The sequence below is a fragment of the Pantherophis guttatus genome, chromosome 2 (assembly GCF_059756535.1).
Source record: "Pantherophis guttatus breed Tessera chromosome 2, ASM5975653v1, whole genome shotgun sequence".
In the NCBI taxonomy this organism is placed as follows: domain Eukaryota; kingdom Metazoa; phylum Chordata; class Lepidosauria; order Squamata; family Colubridae; genus Pantherophis; species Pantherophis guttatus.
Window position 1 is genome coordinate 132327827 of NC_142064.1, and position 26009 is coordinate 132353835.

Consider the following 26009-nt stretch of genomic DNA (forward strand, 5'->3'; position numbering starts at 1 on the left):
CGTTTATTCCATTTATTCAGTTTCCCAGAGTTTCTTAATAACCCCCAATCCCCATAACATTTAGGAAACGGATACCTCCAGCGAATGGCAACAACAATGAAATGCTTGACAATTATATTCCTTCTATAGGATGATCTAAAAATAATATTATTGCCTCTCCAACCTGCCATTTATTTAATTTGCTTATAGATCGATTAGTGAATAGCTGCATTTCCAGACTGCCAATAGCGCAATGCTTTAGTGCAGAGCTTTGAATGATGTGTAAATCAATTAAAACAGGCAAAACAGCATAAATACCAGAAACAAAGAGGATTAAAACACAAATTAAAATAATTAGCTATAATAACTGTAATACATTCAGGATATATTTCATCATAGGAAAACAATAGCCAGCAACATGAAGTTCTAAGATATCTTTAATGCATATATGTTCTATATAAGATGATTTTATTCAAGGGTCCCCCCCCCCCCCCCCGTCTTGCTTGATTTACTACTTCAAATTTTTACCATCTTCAGATAAGGGAATTCTTGAAAATTTGATGTAATGCAGTTACTGTTTTACAACAGAAGCAAGTTTTATTCAGTGCTCTAGAGATTGTTCCTATGTACCACACTGCATTCTCAGTTTTTCATTGTGAAAATAATTCTTATGATTCCAATAGAAGAGAATATTTGTAGCTCAGAGTTGAACTGTGCTCTCTGAGTTGGGTTATTTGCAGTCGTTTCTGTTACCTAAATAGGCAACATTATCAGTGCAGTCATAAAATCTTTTAAAAATCAGTGCAATCAGTATAAGTATTTTTACAGATATCCTTTTTTATGATTGCCTGTAAAAAGGGGAAAAAGGGGGCAAGACGTCTAAAAGTCTAATTTTGGTTGACTCAGTCTAATCAAGGTTGACTCAGCCTTCCATCCTTCCGAGGTAGGTAAAATGAGGAGCCAAATTGTTGGGGGCAATATGCTGACTCTGTAAACCGCTTAGAGAGGGCTGTAAAGTACTGTAAAGCGGTATATAAATCTAAGTACTATTGCTAATTTACTGGATGTTTTAAAAATAAGAAGGGCCTCATCATAAATTAATTTATAAAACTCCAGAATTGTCCTTTTGTAAAAGGACCATTTGTGCTTTTATGCATATAACTAAATAGAGGTATTACCAATTCCATAGGAAAACAATGGAGAGTTTAATATAGTCTTCTGAATTTATTCCCATATTGCTTTATTTATTTCAGAGATTAATTGCAAGGAACAATGAAACACCTTGATTGGAAATCTCATGTATTGCCATGTATGGGATAATTGGTATGAAATGCACATTAGCAAGTAAGTTCTACAGAAGTCCGGGAAAACGATTACCAGAAAAAACAAGAAAGTCCAGTTGCCTCCTGAAAAAGCACCTTTGGGACAACCATGACCTGGATGACTGAGAATCTCTACAGATCATTACCAGAAACTATTCTAGCATTCTAGGAAAGCAGGCTTACTGATTTCCTTGGCACTGGGTATGCTTAAAGGGTATGTCCCTTACATCAGAAGCAAAGCCACCCATAGGTACGGCCCCTGGTCTTTCAAAAGATGCAATATATTTGTGAATGTGCGTGCATACACACAAACATTTATGCACTATATAGGAGTCCAAAACCGCTTGATGCGGCATAATAGATCAATCAATGTGACTGAAGGGAAAACAAAGGAGAGTAATTATGTCCCTGTCTCTCATTCATTTAATATTAATAGAGTTTATATGAAATTAGGTCACGTTTAGCTCTGGGGCAATGTCAGTCCGCTCAAAAATGAAATACGCTTTTTCCAGCAAAAGGTAGTCTCCACCCTCTGTTTTGTAAGCTTTCATTGGCTCTGTCTATTCGTTTTTTCAATTGATCTGCCGCCTTTCCGCAATACACCTTTTTCGGGAGGCGGGGGAAAAAACATGGAAACTCTGCCCGCAGCGCTAATCCATTTCTACGTTTGAAGCAATCCCCCACAAGTTTCAATGGGACATTCTTCTGGAAAAGGTACATATTTAGGAGAGTAGTCTAAACGCCTTAGGCTGGGAAGTAACTCCCGCTGAAACGTAGTCTCTTACTTCTGAACAAACAGGTTCAGTTCGATCCGGATTATAAACCATCCCGAGTAGCTAGTCCTTTTCCCAATGTTTGGGAAAGTAAGCCGGGAGTAAAACACAAGGGGATGGATTGAAAAATTTATCCAATGAAAACCGCCGGCTAAGATCGAGACAAGAGTACCTAAAAATGAATCGACACTTTGGAAAAGGCGCAAACGGTGAATCCCCGTCTCCACGTCCGCGTTTCTCTCTTCCACCCCAAATATGTTTTTTCCTCCAATTATGCCGGTTCATTAGGTGAATGCTTGGGCTTCTAATTGTCTTCTTTTCTAAATCAGCGTTAACCTCCTTCCTTAACCTTGGCTACTTTAAGTGCCATGCTGGCTGAGGAATTCTGGGAGTTGAAGTCCATGCCTCTAAAAAGCTTGAGAAACACTGTTCTAAACCTTAAAGATCTAGACTCCGGGTGACATTATGGACACGCTGTTATCTGAGGTTTGTTTGTTTGTGGCAGCAAAGCGGAAGTGGCTTGCATTTCCTTCTTCTGGGATATTTTGCAATTTCCTAGAGTAGCTCAAAGCCCTCAGGCATGTTACGTTTATTATGGTATAAGATTTCCTCTGAGTCTGTTTCTTCCTGTTAGAAAATCCTTCTGCGTCGTTCCTCTATGACTTATTTCCTCACCAGTGAAGTGCAACATCATCAAGTCTTCCCTCTAGCAATGCAAAGCTTGTCTTCCTTATGGTCACGTTGACACAGTGATGTAAATCAGTAATAAATAAATAGCTTCCTCTGAATTCAGCAGTGTTTACTTTACACATGGAGAGATTTCAGATATGACACAATTTCTCTCTCTCTCTCTCTCTCCCTCCCTCCCTCCCTCCCTCCCTCTCTCTTAAAACCCATCAAAAGTGTATCCAGTGGAATTATTATACCATCAATAAGATTGAAGTCATGAATCAGTTAAATATTAGACTTTAAAATAAAGTATTTGGAGAGTGACAAATTTTAGATGGAAATGTTGATTGATTTAGAAACAATTAAGAGAGGAGGAAAATATTTTTTGGATAACTAATGGATATTAGTTGTCATTTAAAAGAGGTACAAACTCGATGTAATGGGTCTTAGAAATGAGGAATATATATGAAATATTGATTGTTAAAATGACAAAGATTTGGAATCTTTTGTCTATTTGGAAATAATTGTTTAGAATTTAGGGTGACATAGTAGAATGTTTAAAATCTAAATGTTTAGAATAAGATTTCTTTTTCTTTTCTTTTTCTTTTTTCTTTTTTCAAAGAGGTAAATGGATAAAATTTGGAACAAAATTGGTTGAGGGAATGTGAGTAATTGTATTTACTTTATACCGGATCAAATCCTTGCTCTAAAAAGATGAATTTTATGTTTCATGTTTTAAAAAATAAAAAAAAAACTTTTCAAAAAAAATAAATAAGATTGAAGTCAATTTCCTTTCAGCACCAGAGCCAAACAAATTTTTCCTGCTCATCCCCAAATTTCTCCACTTCTGCAGAACAATTTTTTTTTTTTGTGTTGAAGTTATTGTTCCTTTTTTAAAAAAAATTTAAAGTTAGAAATCTTTGCTGGATTACTGCAAGTCAGCCAGGGATCTCTCAGAAGAATCCAGTTTCCTTCTAGCCCAACCTTGGCATAGAATTATATTACTGTATTATTCAAGCTGACTGGTGTTATTAATAATAGATAATTTATGAACAACAATAACAGTTTGCTCTAACAGTCATCCCAATATAGTGCTGAGAGTGAGACAATTGCCAAGATAGTGACTGTAAAGTTCAAAGCACTTTACATATATTATCAGAGTAATTGCTCTAACCTTTTATGGAAGAACTTGATTACTTTTCATAACACAGATGGGGAGTTGAAGGGTTAAACCTGCTCTCTTCCAAACATGTTGGAATATAAATAAGTACCACTGTTGCCTATTAGTCACAGTGGCTGGGCATTATGGAAGCTATGATCCAAAATATAGAGAGGGCACTTAGTTGAGAAGACATCCCCATTCTTCCATGATATGCTACCTATAAATCATGTTTATTTGAAAGTAATTCTACTGAAATTAAAGAGCCTTTCTTCCACTTATTCAGGGAGTGATGGTAATGGGTGCACATCAGTTTGGGAAAAAAACTATTCAGAAAGAAGAAGGGTTGGGAAAAGGATACAGCAGAACCCAGCTGCAAAGTTAGCAAATTGCTGGAGTTATACAACATGCTGGATTAGTCTAAATTGGAGTTAGATAGTTTGTGATTCATCTGTTCTGGAAATCTTAGCATGTTGTGTAGACTAGGCCAGTAGATTAAAACATCATATAGTTTAGCTCTTTGGCCATAGCATATTATGTGAAATTGCTGGCCAGCATTCATTCCCATTTATTTTCTGGTCTTTTGGCCGCTTGGTTAGAAAAATTAGCTTTATATAACTCCTGCAGCTTCAATTATCTTTCTCACTTGTACACCCTTGCCACATAAACAACAATCTCACTGCAAGACACTCCAGAAAAGGAATACTTTTACAAAACAGCAAGGTCTAGCTTTGAGAAATCCAAAAAGGTAGTGAGAAAATATCTCTAAATGGTGAAGAGTTCCAAGAGTAATGTTTGCCACCATCAGGTGACACTGACAAAAGTAACAGTACCAAAGGGGAAGGCATCAAAGAGCAAGCTTAATAGTATACTTGCACAATTTGGTCTATCTCAGGGATCGGCAACCTTAAACACTCAAAGAGCCACAAAGGTCTTAACCAGAAGCCCCCATTCAATTCTAGAGCCAACCAGAAGTCCGGTTCCCCCACCATAGAGTCTCCTCCTAGCACAGTGTCCTTTTTCCTCTGCCGACTGGAAGTCCGTTCCCGCACCCTAGAGTCTCCTCCTAGTGCAACATCCTTTTTCCTCTACCTGTCCTAACCAAAAGCCCTATCAATTGTGGAGCAACCAACAACAGGGAGCTGCAGCAGAGGGATGAAAGAGCCACATGCGGCTCTAGAGCCGCGGGCTGCTGACCCCTGGTCTATCTAGACTAGAGGCATAAGGAGGTATGGATGGTGGGGAAAAGCCTCTGATGTCTGGTTGCTGGTAACTGGGATTATCCAATCACTTTGAATGGCACCATTGTTCTGCTCCTCAGCTGGTATAAGGGGGAAATAATCTGTTTTGTTTCCAAGAGAGCATCATAGTGATCAATGTGAACAAATGTCAGGTCAAGTGATTTTTTTTTCCTGCTATGATTCAGTCTCTCATCAAATGCTCCTTTTTTTTTTTTTTTTTTAAAGCATCTTCCTTTAAAAAAAATCATTTCAAACAACAACAAGAAAGTTGGGCTGGTCCACTTTCTAGGCCGATAGCTGAATTGTATGGAAGTAAATTTTAGGATTTCTTGTTAAATGGCTTTAATTGGAAGTTTAAAATCTCAATCCAGCTATATTTGGCCATTGGCTGTGAGGCCCACAGATATTAGCATGTTTGCTGGGATCTCCTCTTGTGTTATTTTTTTAAAATAAATAACAAAAATAAATGTGATGCAGTTATCTTAGAAAACAAGAGTGTTTCTGGGTCCACCTAGGCTTCATATATGGCCATCTTGTATAAGCATAGAGACCATACATCCTTTATTATAAAGGATACCCTTTTATTTCAGAAAATTGTCCTTTAGATTTATTTATTTTTCAAAAGCTCACTCTTGCCCTTTATTTTGGCCCTTTAACTTTTACCACACAAATGGTACCACCATTTAATGCACAACCTTTCACATCCATGTGAAAAATATGAAAACTGAATTGTCTTTTTAAAGCAAATTTACGTAGACTGTTTGATTTGAGATATTCTTTATTTGAATATATATTTTTGTAAAGCTTTTCTTGGTTTTTTCTTAAATTTATGTTTAGTTATAAACATAAATAATTACTTTGTTTTAATCCTTATGAACCTTTTTCAAATTTGCCCTTTTTTCAGATGCGTTCTTCATTTTTTCCAAGAAAGTATTATCATTGTAAATATAAACCATGATGTCACAAGTGTTGTGACTTCATTGCACAAATCACATGATTCTTACTTGCACAATGAAGTCATGATTTATTTGATGTCATACTCCCCCCCGGATCCATAGTTACTCTTAGATTACAAAAATACCAAAGCCACGTGTTTTTCTGTAAGTTGGCCCACTTGCTAAGAAAAAAAAAAAGCCAGAAGCAAAGTGGGCATGGTAGAATCATCCTGATGGAAGGGTCGGCAGAAAATGCAGCTACACCATGAGTTTGTCTTCTGGTAATTGATCTTCTGTGGCTGGCCATACTCCTAATACTTCAAAAATGTCTGCTATGGCTAGAAAGTCATTTCTCCCTGCTGTGTATGCATGTCTACTATGTATGCAGATTTATTGAACATAACTGAAGCTTGCATAGGATTCAACTTCGTTGGCTCATTCCAAGCAAAATCTTGCTCCTTATCAGGGCAATAAATATGCCTGTCAAGAAATGAGAATGAATTAAAACGACAAAGTAGAATCTTAAAGATAGACACATTAATTTTCATTCAGCTTTCAAGGAACAGAGTTCACTTGATTTAAGAGTCTGTGATCCATAGGAGCTTGTTGATGATAAATGTGTAATGCTTAGATATGGCAAAACTCTGCTTTTGCTGCAGGATACTAGCATGTCTGTCCTTCATTGAATTAAATAGCTCTCGCTCCCCCCTCTTCCCCCCAGAAAGTGGTGATGAAATGACGGCCAAGAATTCCACCAATTCTTACTGTCAAGAAGTTACAACATCATGTTTGATATTCTGGTTCGGGCTGGATCATGCTCCTACAGGCTCATCCCCACAATCTCTTCATTACTCTTTAAGGATGACACAAGCTTTAAAAGGGTTTTCTTGACAGCCACATGGACATGTTATTTCTTCCATTTTTGAATTGCAGAAAATTTGCTGTCATAAACTGTATTGCTAAGCACCCTTCTGCCTCAGCTACAAGGCCGAGGTATTGTCCTTACTATTGTAAAGGAGACCAAATTAAGGAAAGTGATTGGTGCCTTTATCCTCCCATCAAATACCATCAGCCAATGTGGGGAGAAACTGGATCTTGAAAGGAAGCGAGTTATTGTCAGATAGTTCGATTGCTAGGTATGTATCAAAACTACCATTGATTTTGCATAAATGTTTTGCAAAAGGGGCAAAATGGGTAGGCACAGATATAGCAGTACTCTGGAATAGTGTTATTCTCTTTGGAGCAGCTCTAAACTCATATAGAACAGTAGCCTAAAATAAGATGATGAGACTAAGGTCCTTTAAAAGTGATCAGTGAGGCATCTTCATACATCACTGGAAAGAATGTTTGTTTGAATGAGTAGATGGAAAATATCTTAAAGATCTCCCAGAGTATATGACACAATTTTATTTATCATTTGAGATTTGTCGTTTCCTATATCAGATGGGATATAATACATAGCTGATGAATTATCCTGGGATTCTTTACCAAGCCATCATTTCATCTTAGGGCAAACCTTAACTGGGCTGCTGGATAGATATTTAAGGATTGTCTTAATGTTTGGGAGAAGTGACTAGCGGTAATAGTTGTTGATGGATTCTGATGAATCAGATGATGAAAGAGTCTGTAAAAGTGTAAAAAAAGGATAAAGAATTAGGTCTGGGAAAGAGAGGATAAAGATATCAAAGATATCCTTCATCCTAAAATTCCTTCAAAAACTGGAAGGGCCTTCTAGGTCTCTCAGAGTATTGTTAATTGTACTCTGATGTATGAAAAAATGGAATAGTGTGAACATGAAAAAGTAATTGTGTAGCTGTGTTTGGAAGCTACATATTTTAGTGAAATGAACTCAGGGTAAATATCAGTGTAAAACAAATGGTGTGTTTCAGTGAATCTTTCCAATGTGAGGGACCTAACTAACTTCTTAGAAAGCAGAGCGACAGAATACAGTCTCTGCATTTCACCTGATCATTACAAGGTGTCGTTCTTATCGTTAATTTGTATGGGCTCAGGTAGTGGTAGCAAAGCATGGATTCAAGAAACAGGTTTGAAATACCTTTAGAATAGAGGCTTTCCAGATGCTGCTGGGTCTATCAAAATTTCCAGCAACTGCCAGCTTTGAAGACCAATCTACGTCTAGACAACCTCATACTATTCTTGTTTGCTTGAGAACATGTAGTTGTGTTCTTTCATCACAGCTTCCCTACCTATAGCTCTGTGAAATATTTGTAGTTTTTTTAAAAAGCAGGTCTGTTGACTTTGAATGCCTTTTTCAATGTGTTGGCAGTCTCATCTGACAAATCATTAATTGTGTGTGTGTGTGTGTGTGTGTGTGCCTGTGTGTGTGTTGTATTGGAATGAACAGAGGAAGGGGGCTTATGCTCTGGAAAAACTCATGTCCCTCCTGGTCTGAGCCCCTATACTGGATTAGGCTGTCAAGCCAACTAGTGTAATATGGATGGAGACTAAATGTCCCACATTCCTTTTTTCTTCAGCATGAAGTAAACTAAAATCTCCTTTCAGCTCAGCTCAACTTCTCATATCTCCATGGAGAAAACTCAATGGAGTTTTTTAGCAACAAGATAATTTGCCATAGCTTTTTTTCTGGAAATCTTCTTGACTGGTTAGTATAGCTACAGCCCTAAGTATTCTCCTATCCAAGGACTGAGCAGGCCATAATCCTCCTTAACATTTTAAGAACAGTCGCAATCAGCAATACTGGAAGAAATGCCATAGTTGCTCAGAAGGGATATTATGGGGTGGGAATAGAACTTCAGTTTTTCACACTGGCAATGAATCTATTAAGTAGCAGTGTTTTTTGTGGCACAATGTGCATTGATCGGTATGAAGCAAAGCCCCCTTCCTCAACATTAAAAATGTAAACTAATAAATGACTAGGTGGACCATATCAGACAAGCTCTTCTGTAATGAGTTGTTCTTGTCTTCATTGGACACTCTACCAAATATCTGTTATTTGCTGGGCTTTTATTTATCTCCTCTCCAAAACTGGCACCAGAGGAGCAGGAGAGAAACCACAGAAACAGCTGTCATTCCAGCAAAGCTCCAAAAGCTATAAATGTGTGACTTTACCACCCAAGGGCTTCCCTTTTGACTTCCACACTGCGGATGAAGAAGACATTGTGCCCCATGCTGTGGGAGACGGATCTGTGGATCTGAAGAACACATATGTTGCTATTGTTTCTGGAGTATCCCCAAACTCTTGTGGTTGCTGTTATTCAGACACATTATGGGCCCTTAACATGCTAAGGATGCTCACTACATTTTCTTCCATCAATCCTACCTCTCTCTGAGTCTCAGTCGAATTATGCCTCCTTGTTTGCTTGTTGGACAAGGCAACCATTCATGGAAACACCAACACACGCCTGGATGTACTGTAAAGCTGTAGATTTATTTCTCATCATTTGATGCTCTTTTTAGTTGTTTGCTGCCAAATGTTTATGGAGATTCTCAATCATCCAGCTCATGGTTGTCCCGAAGGTGCTGTTGAAAAGGCAACTGGACTTTCTTGTTTGTTTGTATTTTCCTTGAAAATGTTTTGCTTCTCATTCAAGAAGCTTCTTCGGTTCTGGCTGAAGAGTAGGGAATTTGCCACCAAATGTAAGAAAAACATCCAAGTACAATGAACCAACACAGCTGACAAAATATCTATGGGACAGTGACTGACTGAATTGCCCTGTTTTCACAGGAGATGAGTCAGCCAGGAAGACCTTGTGGATTTGATTGCTAGTTGATTTGAATCAACTAGCAAAATAGCTGCCTCCAGGTCTTTGGTTGAAAAGGACAGGCTGAAAGGATGACTTCTGGTGACATGTGATGAATTTTGCCTGACAGGTGTATTATAAATCTATTACATTAAACATGAAACTAATATGATGCTATTTATGGTAGGGATGATTAACCCAGACCAGACTGTTTGGGATATAGGAAGCTAACTGTTACCCTCCAGATGTTTTAATCTAATCTCCCACCATGCCAATGGAAATTATATATTATTCCAGAAAGCATGTGGAATTTCCCAGCTGTATTGCACATATATGCTTAATATGAGCATGGATTTATGATTCAACATTGGAAGAGAAATGCTATAGTCCCTGGATATGCACTCTTGTTTTCCTTTCAATTTTTTTTTCATCAGTCAGTATTCAGGATTTTTAAATTTGGAGATAAAATTTCCAAGATAAGAATAAGAGTTCAAAACTCAGTTTGAAATGTCAGATTGACATACTCAGCACAACACACTTAATTAGGTCACAGGAGTTGGCTTCTTCCTGGGCTTAAAATAATTTCTTCCAGTAAACCAAGCCACCTGAAGTTAAAGAGAAAGAAAACAGTTGTTTGCTTCATTTCATCTCCCTAATTTGCCATACACACACACACACACACACACGCACACATAGTTGTAGAAAAAGAATGGGGCAGAAGTACCTTTCACTATTTTGAAATGCACTCTGGCATTCAGGTGGACACGAAGCCCAAAGAGTAAGTGGCTGCATAGACAACTAAGACGCACTCACTGCATTTGACAAATCATCTGAGATTCCAGTTCATTGCAAAGCCGAAAAATAAATAACAGAATAACAGAGTTGGAAAGGGCCTTGGAGGTCTTCTAGTCCAATCCTGCTCAAGCAGAAGACTGTATATGCCATTTCAGACAAATGGTTATCCAGTCTCTTCTTAAAATAGATACATGGATCATAGAAAAAAAAATCAGTTCAGAGTTCTTATTCAAAGTGGAAGTGCACAGTGCAAAACAGCACGCTCAAATTTATCATGTTTTGGATACACCGTGCTAAGACTTATCTCTCCTGAGAAGTCTATAATCCTGGGAAAGATAAAAGGATAGAGAAGAGAACAGCCAGTAAACAAGGGAGACAGAATCTATTTATTTATTAGACTTGTTTGCCGCCCATCTCACCTCAAGGTGACTCTGGGTGGCTTACAACATTAAAAGCAATAAAACCATAGTAAAATAAAAGATGGGGAGGGTGGAGGAGGATTTTTTTCTTAATCCATTAACCACCTCCATTGCGGTCCCAAGCAGTGGTGGGTTTCAAAATTTTTTACTACCAGTTCTGTGGGTATGGCTTGGTGGGCGTGGCATGGCTTGGTGGGCGTAGCATGGTGGGCATGGCAGGGGAAGGATACTGTAAAATCTCCATTCCCTCCCCACTCCAGGGGAAGGTTACTGCAAAATCCCCATTCCTTCCCGATCAGCTGGGACTTGGGAGGCATAGAATAAGTGGGGGCGGAGCCAGTCAGAATTTTTACTACCGGTTCTCCGAACTACTCAAAACTTCCACTACTGGTTCTCCAGAACTGGTCAGAACCTGCTGAAACTCACCTCTGGTCCCAAGCCAACTGGCAGAGCCAAGTCTTCAGGCCCTTACAGAAAGGTGGGAGCAGATCTCACCACAGGGAGGGGGGCAAGATGTTCCACATGGGAGGAGCAATTGGTGTGCTGTTGAAAGACCTGATACATAGGCCTCCTACATTGGAGATATACTGTATCATCCTGAAGATGGTTTATCTTTGTACTGGCCTGATGGCACAAGGTTAAAATGTGTTCGATTTTTAATTACTATCTTAGAAATGCAATGGGAGAAACTGGAATTGTCAGTGAAGGCTTTGTTGAATACAGGTTCAGTTTTTATTATTAGGGAAACCCAAGGAAGAATAAGAGAGCAGCCTCTATCCTTTTGTCCAGGAAAAAGGTTTGTTTGTTTTAGATACATCAGTTAGGTACAAGTTTATGAGGACCCAGATTGTTGGGGGCAATATGCTGACTCTGTAAACAGCTTAGACAAGCACTGTGAAATGGTATATAAGTCTAAGTGTTATTGCTATTGCTATATATACATACTAGCTGGACACCCGTGCTTTTCTACGAAACTATGTGATCATACGTGATAAATTGACACTTAAAGCCTGAAACTTAATGTAGAACGTGTAACTCCGTAGCATCAGAGCATGTTAATATAACGCAACTGGCAGTTGGAACAGAGGGGGAGTGGGAGTAGAATGTCCCAGCCCACAGGCCGGATGAGTCACGTGCTGGCCACGCCCACGCCCAGTTTAGCGAAAGGGTAGCATCAGAGCGTGTTAATATAAGGCAACCGGCAGTTGGGACAAAGTTCCTTTCAGGTGGGGAGGGGGAGTAGAACGTCTAACTCCTTAGCATCAGAGCATGTGAATATAATACTTTATATGAAATAATAATGATCTGATGGTCATTTCAAAAAATCCTTTCTTAGCGAGCGTCTAGAAGCCAAGAGGAACATATGTGCCAAATTTCAAGTTTGTAGGCGTTACCGTTCTGGAGATTTTGTGATGAGTGAGTGGTATTTGGCTTTTATACAGTATATATACTGTAGATGATGAAGGAATAGTTATAATTTCAAATCACGATTGGGAAAATAATAATAAAGGATATCAAGACCACAGGAAATTCTGAATGTGGGAGTCTGCACTGTGCCCACGGCATTGATTGATACAGGCTTAAGTTGGACCAATGTTAAAGTTTTAGTTTAGTTTAGTTTTATTTGATTTGTATACCGCCCTACTCCCGAAGGACTCAGGGCGGTGAACAGCCACAGGATAAAAAATATAAATACAAAATTTAAAACTGAATAAAATTGAATTAAACAATTTGGGCGAAGACAGATTTAAAACACCCCAATAAATTAAAAATGAATTAAAATTTACGTTTTAAAAAGGGGGGAAAGGGAAACAGTTAGGCCAGGCCAGCCTGATAGAATAAAAAGGTCTTGAGAGCGCGGCGGAAGGTGCGTAGATCTGGGATCCTCCGTATCTCCTGGGGAAGCTCATTCCAGATAGTAGGTGCCCCCACAGAGAAGGCTCTCCCCCTGGGGGCCACCAGTCAACATTGTTTGGCCGACGGCACCCGGAGGAGCCCCTCTCTATGAGAGCGTACTGGCCGGTGGGAGGCTACTGGTGGCAGCAGGCAGTCCCGTAAGTAACCAGGTCCTAAGCCATGGAGCGCTCTAAAGGTGGTAACCAAGACCTTGAAGCGCACACGGAAGACCACCAGGAGCCAGTGCAGCTCACGCAGGAGAGGTGTTACATGGGAACACCATGTCGCTCCCATAACCACCCGCGCGGCCGCACTCTGCGCCAGCTGGAGCCTCCGGGTGCATCTCAAGGGGAGCCCTATGTAGAGAGCAGTAATTAAAGCAGTAGTCTCACATTCTCCAAGGCAATTTCAAGGGTTAGAAAAATCTATTGTGCTTTTTCTCTCTGAAGGGAAAGTGCAATGATTGGGAAGAGAGACAGTAGCACAGAGATTGACAGTGGGGTCAGCAAGTTGCTAATTCAAAAATGAATGGAGAGTATTTCAGTTCAATGGTGGAGTAGGGCTTTGGGTGGTAAGGGTGGCCTTCCTGAATGAAGCTCATGACAGATGTGCTGGAATACTACTGCTAGAGTTCTTCAGCCATTTTCAATCACTTCTGGACCAAAGGATATCTTATATTCTTATACGATCAATTAGTTATCACTCTTCAAGCTTTTTCTAAACTATGGACCCATCATAGTCCTATTAAACAAACAGTTCGTTATAATACCTTGCGTTTCACTTTAAATTATTAAATCCAAGTCCAATAAATTCATGTCCTTTTGACTATTGATTTCAGAGGAATCAGGACTGAAGCCAAGATTCCCATTTGGAAATTAATATTGTACATTGTTTTTAATTAATGTCACTCATATATGTGCAATATTTTCCATTACATAAGTTAAATAATATTCTTTAGTAAATCTTTTGTACTTGTGTCAACCTTAGCAAAACCTACAATATTTTCCAGTGCATACTGAACTCCCTTCAATCAAATTTACTCCCAAATGAGGTTGAGATAGTATAAATATTGAAGAAAGAAACCAGCCACTGGACAAAAATTGCATTTCTGCATATTTACCACAATGACCAACACTTGGATCAAAGTTGGTACCTATATCTATGCAGATGCAGATATATATTTAGATACATATGTACACCTGCATTCTTACGTCCATGTATCAGGACAATTGTACCAAGTGTTATAAATTCATTGCTAAGATGTAGTGATGGACAATAACCTAAGCTATTATAAAAGGCAGTTAATAAGTTTATGGAGAAGACTAGCAGTATCTACTAATATAGTGAAAGTAATGCCTCTCATTATGAACAAGAATGTGAGCAACTTATTATTTTTGTATTCTGTTTATGGATTTCTGAATGCCATCTATAGTGTAAACAGAAATCTGCACCAGATAGGCCTGTGATGACGAACCTATGGCATGCAGCGCCCTCTCTGTGGGCACCCCAGTTCAGCTTTGCCGCACATGCGCATGTGCCTCCTGCCAGCCAGCTGGTCGTTGGGTCTCTGCCGCGCATATGTGGGGGATCAGTCCCCCATGGTGGGCCCGCGCACACATGTGAGGGGCCGGGGCGAATGCACAGGGCCGCACATGCATTCACTTGCACACTTTGGGCACTTGGTCTGGAAAAGTTTAGCCATAACTGAGATAGGCCCTGATGCCTAACACAGTGCTTGTGAGCACCAATATATTCACAAGCTCCAGGCCCCAACAACCTAGTTGATTCTTTGTTATTTTATTTAAAATACTTTAATTAAAAAAGAGGTGGAAAAGTAAACAGAAGCCTGGATTGAAGCAACAACTTTACTTTTAGGACTTTTACTTTTCTGGGTCCTGCATGAATCCTGAAAGCATTCTTAAAAAATAAAAATTATAGCTCTGGGAATTATTAAGGAGGAGCCATCTTCACCCTCTTTCTCTCACAGCAACTATCTGTTGTTCCTCTGGAAGGAACTCTTTCTTTCTTGGGAATCCAGATTGCATTCCACAGCAGGAGTTCTGGAATGTGATCATGCATTTTCTTTACAACAAGTTAAACAGCTTGTCATTTGCATTATCTAGGCTGAAATTATAATGAATCAGAAGAGAAGAGATGGTATGCTTTAAACAGCTCCGTAACTGATGTGTATCTCAGCATGTTTCACCTGAAGCTGCTTAATTGACCAGAAATCTTTTAAAAATTGCTGGAAAAAAAATCTGGTACTTTTATACCTAGCAGCCTCATGGGATTCACAAAGTAATGCCAACAGTTGGAACGAGGTGTCTTATTTTTTGTACTCCCATGGAAAAAAAAATCTGATGATACAGGTAGTCCTTGACTTACAACCATTTGTTTGGTGACCATTTGAAATTACAACGGCACTGAAAAAAGTGACTTATGACCATTTTTCAACTGACAACCATTGCAACCTCACCATGGTCGTGTGATCAAAATCCAGATCTTTGGCAACTGACTCATATTTATGACGATTGCAGTGTCCCGGGGTCATGTGATCACCTTTTGCGACCTTCTGGCAAGAAAAGTCAATGGGGAAGCCAGATTCACTTAACAACCATGTTACTAATTTAACAACTGCAGTGATTCCCTTAACAACTTTGGCAAGAAAGGTTGTAAACTGGGACAAAACTCAATTAATGTGTCACTTAGCAACAGATATCTTGGGCTCAATTGTGGTCGTAAATCGAGGAGGATCTGTGGTTTTGTAGCACTTGAATTCCTTATCCTGGCTATAGATTTCATTCATAACCAGACTGACTTGATGTGCTGTATAATGAACAAAAGCAGTGATGACATAGCAACTCTATTTTACCTTCTACATCACTTTTAGTTCTTGTCATCTTACCTTGAGGCATGTGTTTTTTGTAGACGTAAACCAAATTATACGCATTCATCAATATTTGCATTGACAATAGTGGTAGCTTTCAATTCATTTAGTGTTGCAAAATCAAAAGGCTCCTTTTAACTAACATTTTTGGCATCAACTGTATGAATAAAAGATACACTAAGTAGCAATTATTCTTCTTTTAAGTTTGTTCTTTCATCAGCCAGATGGAAAATTCAGTTGAGATATTGAGACTGAGAGTTGTTCCATATAATTTAGCTGGACTAGATGCATAGTTTGACATAAAAAGCTTACCCAGGTTTGTGTCTAGTAGGTAAGACGTTAGTTGCATCAATTTATGCACTTTTAGAATATGATTTCATGCACACCCATGACAAGTTTTGTAAGTTATGAATGGTGTAGTGATGAAGGTATTCCTTTCCAGGGGTGAAATGCTCCCGATTTGGACCAGATCAACCGATCTGGTAGCAATGGCGGCGGGTGGTTCGGAGAACCAGTAGCAAAAATCCCTGGCTCCCCCGCCCATGCCCACCCAATCGCCCGGTCGCCCACTTGCCTGCTTGCTGCTTCTTTCCGGCTTGCTCGCTTTTCCGGCCTTGGTTCGCCTGCTGCAATCCCTGCAATCAATTGCATCAGCTAGCAACTGAATCTGCCTGCTTGCAATCAATCTCATCGGTGAGCAACTGAATCTGCTTGCCTTGGGCCTTCAATTGTGTAAGTAACTCGGCTTTTTTTTGGGGGGGGAGCTTTAAAAAAATAGTTAATTGGGGTTTTTTTTAGGAGTTTTTTTTTTTTTTTTTAGGCATAGCAATTTAAAGTTAAGGAAGTTTTAAATTTAGCTGCTTTTATCTAAAAATATAAATTAAATAAAATAATAAAGTAAAATATTTGTGCAGCTTTCTGAGATTTGGTGTGTTTCACTCTTAACTACACAAACACACAAAATCTCAGAAAGCTGTATGTGATATTTTGTGTGGAAAAAGTGTGAAAGTTGGTTTTTGGTACCTCTTAATTGTTTTGTGTAGTTTGTTTATTATTTTTATTATTTATTATTATTGGCCATGCCCACCCGGTCACCTGACCACCAAGCCACGCCCACCAATTAAGCCACGCCCACAGAACCGATAGGGAATTTTTTTAGATTTCACTCCTGCTCCTTTCCCTATAATGGCCAAACTTTGAGAAACCAAAAATGGCTTCTTTGAAGCCAGAACTCATTAGGGTCCATGCAAAAACCAGAAAACAAGTCTGAGAAGACTAATAAATTTGAAAACTCCAAATTGGAGTTCATTGAGAAATTCAAAACCAAAGACATGGGGATGTATCCAGCGGAAATCATGCCTATATGGTGGCGCAGTGTTTAGAATGCAGTATTGCAGGCTACTTCTACTGACTGCCGGATGACTGCAATTTGGCAGTTCGAATCTCACCAGGCTCAAGGCTGACTCAGCCTTCCATCCTCCCGAGGTGAGTAAAATGAGGACCCAGATTATTGGGGGCAATATGCTGACTCTAAACAGCTTAGAGAGGGTTGTAAAGCCCTGTGAAGCAGTATGTAAGTCTAAGTGCTATTGTTATAATTACTGAAAGCCAGAGATGCTTAAGAGTCCTTAGAGAAGACCTCAGATCTCAGAAGCAACAGTCCATTAATCCATGATTATATAATTCCTTCTTCATTTGCAGGGACACCTACAAAGTATATCTATGAGTATCCATCCACACTAAGTTCTAATAACCATCTCATGTGAATGATATGGAAAATGCAAATGACCTTCCCTGTACATATGGATTTCGACTTATAACCATTCATTTACTGACAAAGTTAAATGACAATGAAAAAATGACTTAGAACCACTCCTCGCATTTATGATCATCACAGCATTCCTGCAGTCATGTGATTATGATCCAGGTGCCTGGCAATTGGCTTGTACTTATGCTCATTTGCAGCTTCCCATGGTCATGTGATGACTATTTGAAACCCTCCCAGTTGGTTTCCAACAAGCAAAGTCAATGGCGAAGCCAGCAAGGTGGAATGGGACAATTTGCCACGGCCAACTCATCACTGCCAACTCGCCATGGTCGACTCATTGTGGCTAGCTCATGTTGCCTCATTTAATAATTGCATGGCTTAACAATGAAATTTCTGGTTCCAATTGTGATTGTAAGTTGAGAACTACCTGTATCATTTACTTGTTAGCGAGCAAGATGAAAACAATACAAATATTAGAGAAAAAAAACTCAGAAAGTAAAGAAAAATAGTGAATGCATAAGAGATTAAATAGATATAGAAAAAAAAAGAAAAAAGATTATAAAGAAGTTTTATGATTGTCATTGTTTTTGACAATTTTATTTGTTTGTTTGTTAAATTTATTTGCTGCCTATCTTGCTGTAGGGCTACTCTAGGTGGCTTACAACAGAGAAATGAAAAGAAGTGTAAACATAACAGTGGCAAAGTAATGGAACAATAGAATAAACAATAAAAAAAGAAAACAATGAGACTACAGCAATATGAGAATAAAAGATGAGTGGGTGAGGAAGCAGGGAGTAAGGGGAAAGGTGGGGTTTGCTATCAATCTAGCAGCCACCTCCAATGCGGTACTCCCTGTTCAAGCATTTATATTTTACCTGCTCTCTCTGAAGTCATATCATAATTTCCTTCTTCCATAAGGTATCCTTTCTAATCATAAAACCCATAAATCACAAATCCATTTTTTTCCTTTCTGCAGCAATAAGTCCATAAGGGGTTTCCAGTCACTATAAATGTAATACTTGATTTTTCTCGAAGCCATCAAGTTAATTTTGCTATTTCTGCTAGTTCCATCATCTTCACCAACCATTCTTCTAACATTCTATTGTACACTGGAGTCTTTTCATTTTTGTGCATATAATAGTTTTGCACAATTGTGTTTTCCCTTTGTTGTCAAACAATCAACATTCCCACAAAAGTATGCCTATTTATTTAACTAACTGATAGAAGAGAATATTTGTAACTCAGGGTTGAACTGTGAGGTCCTTGGTGCTCTCCGAGCTTGGTTGTTTCCTTGCAGAAGTTTCATTACCCAACTAGCTATCACCATCAGTGCAAGAAAACAACCAAGCACTAAGGACTCCATTGTTATTTAACTAATTCCAAATAGCACCAACAGCATTTTTGCCAAAATATATATCCATGTATAACTTTCGTAGTCAAAACCTCGTTAAACTCTTTGCTATTGTTTTACATTTTTAAAAAGTGAGACATATATAGTATTTGTTGATTAGACTAGTTTGCTGCCTATCTTCCTTTAAGGTGACCTGAGTATAGATCTATGGTGAAACTATATAACCTGCTATATAATCTATTATAGATGTATTTTGATGCCCTATGATTATGAGATTATACTCTCATAAAGATTATAATCGTAGAAAGACTTTAATTCAGTCCTGAATAGCAGGAACAGCAATATTTTGCAAAGTTTAGTCCTGGCAAACTATTGCCTCTCATTATCCATAAACTCTCATTATCCATGAACTGGATAGTCAAGGACAGGGGTGTCAAACTGGATTTCTTTGAGGGCCAGATCAGCACTGTAGTTCTCCTCCCTGGGCCAGCTGGGGGGGGGGGCGCCCCCCGTTTTGGCCAACAGGATGCTGCAGGAGGCTGTCCAGGCTGAAAACGGGGCACAGGAGGCCGTCCAGGCTGAAAATGAAAGTGTCCCCCTGTGCCCTGATTTGGCTGCCAGAGGCACCGCAGGCCGATCCTTTGCTATTTAAGCATCCCATGGGCCGGATCCAGCCTGTGGGCCTTGAGTTTGACACCCCTGGTCAAGAACATCAACCATATGCAAAACTCTTCCAGGAACAGATGATTCTAAAGGCAGTAAATGAAATAATAAGCAACTCAAAGAGCTACTCAGAGAGACAGACTGTCAGAAAAATAATTTGGGATTCAAACTCGAGCCGGGGTTGCAGAAGAATAAATAAAAATGAAATACAGACAGCTGTGAGAAAATGAGAAATATTTATTTCCTGTTGTAACTCTGGCTCCCGAGCCTGTCCTCACAGAGGAAGATGACTCTGAAAGTGATGGGGAGGAACTGACAAGGCCTCCCTCTCCAGGACCCTCCTTTCTGGCAATGCCTCAAGTTCCAGCTGAAGGCCAGGAGGAAGGCATGTCGAAGCACCCACTAATAGGGAGTGATGAAAATCAATCTTGGATTGATCCCAGGCAGCGTCGGAGGGAGAGGCGTGCACAGCAAAGGAAGAGCCTTTTTGGTGGTTTGCCCTCCCCAAGAAGTCCATTAAGCACCAGTTCTATTGATATTTAAGTACCTGACCAATGGTCTTTTCACTGTTCTATTCAAATGTTATGAATAGCTAGGAGTCCTGCAACAAATATGTGAGAAATTTGCTGTTTCCCACTTTCTATGAGATGCTTCTACGGTTTGTTTTTTTTCTGCAGTTGCTTTTATTGTTTTCTTTTATTTGCTGCTGACTTCATATTAGTGTTAACAAATCTGGAATATGTTGGATGAATTATAAATGGAAACATCTAAACGGAGAATCAAATTTTAAAATTTGGCCCAAATTTGGAAAGTCTTGTCTATACAAACTGGAGGTGACCTCCAGTGCATATCTTGAGATCAGGGGTGAAATTCAGCCGGTTCTATCCAGCTTGGGTGAACTGGTAGCGGCGGCTGTGGGAGGCTGCGCCCATCCATGCGGACATCATGATGTTGCTTTTTTGCGACATTTTAAGCCTCTGTACATGTGCAGATGATGGCACATGTGAGTGAAGCAAGGGCGCGCGCAATGCACAAACATTTGCAAACCGGTATGGAAGGTAAGTGGATTTCACCCCGCTTGAGATCCATTGAATTCTCAGGAGGATTCCTTGGAATCTTTGCATTTCTGATTATAACAGTGATGGTTCCTCAATGTCAGTCTCCACTGAGGTTATCTGCTTTTGCTTGGATCCCTGGGATTTTTATAGTTGTTCAGTAAAGACTTCATAGTGTAGTGGACATTTCATTCTTTCTGATGCAAAATAGTTCTGCTTGACTGTGTTCTCTAATGAAAGCTGGGCTTTTCTGCGAAGGGAGTGGGAGTGGGACAGTCCTACAAAGGGAGAGCTCAATTTTTTTATTCTAAAGAAAAAGCAAATATAGTGCAAATTGTAAATAGGCAAGTAAATCAATTTATGTGTCAAAGATATCTTTGACCTGTAACCAACAAATGCCTTGAGAAGAGAGTACCAGCATGTAATATTAGGAATCTGGGTGGATTGTCTAGTGTCCAATTTTCTATTTATTACCAGATGATGAAATTAAGTTCCATGAAATGCTGGAGGAATATTAGGTTACCTGATGCCATCTTGGTTTGGAGCCTGAAGCTCCAAAGATTCTATTAGATTTGCAACAGTAATGAGTATCTGTAGCTCAGGTGTAGGATGAGGGTGAAAGTTCATTCTCTGAGTTTGTGGGTTGGTTTCCGAACATTTTGTTACCAGGCTAGGTAACATCTTCATCGGAGTTTAGGATCCCCTGGATTCCACTGAAGATGTTACCTAGCCTGGTAACAAAACGTTCAGAAACCAACCCGCAAGCTCAGATAACAAACTTTCACCCTCATTCTATTAGATTTCAGATGTAACCTATAATCTGGCTTTGACCTGTTTCTGGAGAATGTTTACAATATAGATAGTGTGACAGGGTTCCAAGTAACACCCCCAATGAAAGAAAACTCCAGGCTTGAGTTTCCTCGAAGTTCCATTTTATTAGAGATGTCATATTGGCACATCTGGGAAAATCCGAATCTGAAAGCTTCCATGTTTTCCCCACCCGAAAGAAAGTCCAAGTCCCTACCCAACACCCACATGTCCATCACATGGTCCAATCCAAACACCATCCCAACTGGAGATGCCTCCCAGTTCCAGCCGTCTAGATGCAGGGCAAGCTGACCTTGACTTTCTCAGAAAGGAATGTTATTATGACTATATATCACCTTGGCTCCGTACAATCCCCCCCTCCCTGTTTCCCACAGTAGTAAATGTGGCAAGCCTGAAGGCCCAATGAAAAAGATGGATTCCAGGCCTGACATAGTGCTTGTTTAGCAATGGTCTTGTTTAGCGATCATTCACAGTTATAACAGTGATGAAAAAGTAATTTTATGATCAATCCTTGCAGGTCAAAGGAAAGCTGAAGTAAGTTCAGAAGCACAGCTATGATTTCACTTAGCAACCATTTCACATAACCACAAAGTTGCGAGTCCCAATTGTAGTTACTCAACAAGACTACCTGTGCCTTTTTTCCCCAGGAAATCCATGAAATATTTTTTAAAAAGGCAATTTTAATTCAATGTATCTTTGTATTGACTTATGGGATAAATATTGTTTATTTATTACTTCTGTTTACAGATGGAGGAATTAAAAACAAGGAGACAGAAACAGAAACTGAAGGAAAGACCTTGCAAATCTGGAGAAGCTGGAAAGATGGTATGTTGTTGAACTTAATTTAGGAATTTAGAAGATTGGCAAGGCTTTGTTTTGTTTTGTTTTGATTTTTTAAAATTGTTCAGCCATAGAGACAATACTACTCAGAACAACAATGTGTTTGTTAACCTGGAGCAGGGGTCGGCAACATTAAACACTCAAAGTATGAAGGCTATTGCTTAACGCATTGTAAGCCTCCCTGAGTCTCCGGAGAAGGGCAGCATATAAATCAAATTAAAATAAATCAAATTAAAAGAGCCACAAAGGTCCTAACCGGAAGCCCCCGTTCAATTCTGGAGCCAACCGGAAGTCTGGTTCCCCCATCATAGTCTCCTCCTAGCATGGCGTCCTTTTTCCTCTACCTGTCGTAACCGAAAGCCCTATCAATTGTGGAGCTGACCAGCAACAGGGAACTGCAGCAGAGGGATGAAAGAGCTACATGCGGCTCCAGAACTGCAGGTTGCTGACCCCTGACCTGGAGGGGCCCATTTCTGGAAGAGGGAAAATGCTGGCCAATAGTTTGAATGTTGATTGTCTCAGGGCAGTCCCCTGCATCCCTAGAAACCATGTCAAAACAATGATTAAAATGAGAAGGGAAGGAGGGAAACAATACCACAACAAACAGCTTAGCTCAATTCTGTTGCAAAAAAAGTTCTGCTTTCTCCTTTTCTCCCCCACAAGTCTGTCTAGCGCACCTGGTTACTTGAGATCCACTTTGGCTCTATCAGTCATAATCAGACATTTCAAGAAAAGTGTGTAACTTGGGCACAGAGTAGATGGCGAAATTAAACCTGCACCTTGTTTTCCCTACAGAAGATAACAAAGACTTATTAGAAATCAGATTTTGGGTTTGGAAAGTGTACACCAGTGTGGGTTGCCCCCGGTTCAGACCGGTTCGCAAGAACTGGTAGTAAAACCGGCAGGAGACTCCACCCATGACCCAGACGTCATTAGGAAGTTTCTGCACACGTGGTCCCATTGCAAACTGGTAGTAAAGGTAAGTAGAACCCACCCCTGGTGTACACATCTTGTTATCAGACTATGAAGTGGAGACTTTTGGTCCTTCCACAAATGGATAAAATTTCCATTTCCCCCCCAACAAACATGCTTGGGGATAAATCAGAGAGGAGGCCTTAAGGCAGCCCTCTCTGCCCATCTTTCTCAGTATTAAAACTGCTTCCCAAGCCATGTAAATGTCAATGCTGTTGTTTTGAAAAGGTGATACCTGTCAGAAATACATCATCTCTTGCCTATGATAATAATTATATAGTGTCTTAACTATTTGCCCAAACTGTCAAGGGAAATATATTATGTGTACACACACACATTTCTTCACACTCACATATGCTCCACGCTCTTTCTGAATTAGCTAGCAAGTGCCGACCAATTACAATAGAATTTTGTGTGGATTAATGCAGTGAGATAAACGATGCAGAGTTAATTGCATGGCCTTTCTTGTCTATCAAGAGACACTTCATGCAGTTGTATAATTTTGCGTTTTTTAAAAAGAAAGACAATGTTTTAAAAAACCTTGAGGATGATTAGGACTTTGATTTTGGAAAGTTAGAAACACATTAAATGTCTAGATGGGTCTGAAATAAGATTTTGTAATTAATTATTAGAATCCTTCCCATGGGAAAATGCTTTTGTTTTGAATTCTTTAAAAACACATACACAATAGGATGGCACTTTGAAGGTTGGACACTAGAGGGAACTAGAAGGAACTAAAGGTTACAATTAAAGGAGAACACTAAAGTTTGATTTCATGGTACAGAATGGAGCAAAATATTTTAACACTGGACATATTGAAGGATGTTTTTATACAATGGATCCAGAAGTTAAAGAGTCTGCCCCTATAGACTATGTTTAAAATATATTATGGAAAAGGAAAAAGTTTTGATGGTCAAGAAGGTGTCTAATCTAAAAGTGTATTTAAAAATGACAGGCCACAAAAATTATATGGGAGAGGTACTAGACTGGACATGCAAAAGAAACTAGCTGATGTCTTAATAATTAAAAGGAAGATACAAATAGCAAACTAAGAGACTGAGCTGCATAATTTTCCTATATTGGATTTCCAAAAATGTTTATTAAAGCTTTGAAGAAGTTTGTCAGAAGGGATTAAAAAAAAATACATTCTAACATGGTATTTGAAAGAACTAATGTTCAAATTTGTTGCAAAACAAAAGAAAAGACTATCAAAGAAAAGATTTATTTGATCAAGGTTAAAATCAAGTTTATATTGTTATCTCTGATGGTCTTTTGCTAATGAAGATGAGGTTTTAAGGGTTTGTTTATAGGTCAGGATGCGATATAGCAAGAAAAGATCACTTGTTACATTTTAAGAAAAGTGATAAATTGCTAAAATTGCTTATATTTGTGATGAAGGGGGAAGTAATTTTAAAAATATTTCCTTTTGTTTTTCTTTGTTATATTCTTATTGTTTAGCTTTTCTGAATTCATATTTTTTTCTTTGTTATATTTTTGTTTCATCGGGGCTTTTTTTGGCAATTGTAATTTTTAATAAAATTACTATTTTTTTAAAAAAAAGCAGGATAAAAAAAAATATTGCTTTTGAACTTTGATTTTGGGGAAGATATCTGAGAATAAAAGGATAACCAAGAATGAACCACAGAACAATTCAGTGCAGAATTGTCATTCATCATGTGAAGACCTGGCTCTTTTTGAGAAGTCTGGGGAAAGTGCAAAGAAAGAGAACAAGAAGACAACTAAAAGTAAATCCACACATGGATGGAAAAAATGACACAAAAACACACAGACTTTAAACCAGAGATTTTTGTACCTGAAATATACAATAGAGAAGTGAGATATTTGATTGTGAATGTATTAACAGCGGCTAGAATTGTTTTTGCTAAAAATTGGAAAAATGAGAAAATGCCAACACAAGACGAAGTTATTAAGAAAATAATGGAATGTGCAGAAATGAGTAAATTGACATTTGAAATTAGAGAACAAGAAGATAAACAATATTATAAGATATGGGATCTATTTTACCAATGGTTAGAACAAAAGACATGAAATATGGTAGAGATTTTTCCAATGTAAGAAATGTAGAATGATATAAAATACAATATAAAGATGTACTGTTATTGGAATGATTTAGGAGAATGAAGGGCATAATACAAATTAACTTAAATCTTAGATTATTTTGTATGAAATGAGGGAAGAAACAGCCATAGTTAAACATATGATTAATGAGGATAAAAATACAGGGATATATATGAATAGAGTGAAGATGCAGAAAAGACTTGTAACCAACCGACACACTGTTTGTATTTACATTGAAGATGTTTTTTTATTTGCTTTTTATATATTTGTTTAAAAATAAATTTTTTATCAAAAAAAAAAAAAAAAAAAAAGAAAAGAAAAGAAAAGAAGACAACTAAAAGTAGAGTGGATAGACCCAGTTCCAGCAGTGATCACTGCACCATTGGGAAGACTTGAAGTAGCAGTTTGGAAACAGAATACCCAGAGAAGGTTTATCTATATGGTTACTAAGAGCTGCTGACACTGACCTGATAACACATAATCAATAAAGAAATTAGCCAAAGTACATGCTATTAAGTTGATGACTTTAATGGCATCTATTAGAGAAGGCATAGGTTACCCTAGGACCCTAGGATCAAGTATTTTATGCTACACATCTCATCATCTCTACCAATAATCATGTCGATTCAAACCGATGGGAGACGAAGCCCAAAAAC

At 38.7% G+C, this 26009-nt stretch overlaps 1 long non-coding RNA gene across 1 annotated transcript; it reads left to right on the plus strand.

Moving 5' to 3' along the window:
• The first annotated feature begins 698 nt into the window (after positions 1 to 698).
• LOC148115332 (uncharacterized) lies at positions 699 to 25973 on the plus strand. Its single transcript, XR_015732418.1, has 3 exons — positions 699 to 1323; positions 9785 to 9930; positions 22210 to 25973. It is a non-coding gene; the product is annotated as an uncharacterized LOC148115332 (long non-coding RNA).
• The last annotated feature ends 36 nt before the right edge of the window (positions 25974 to 26009 follow it).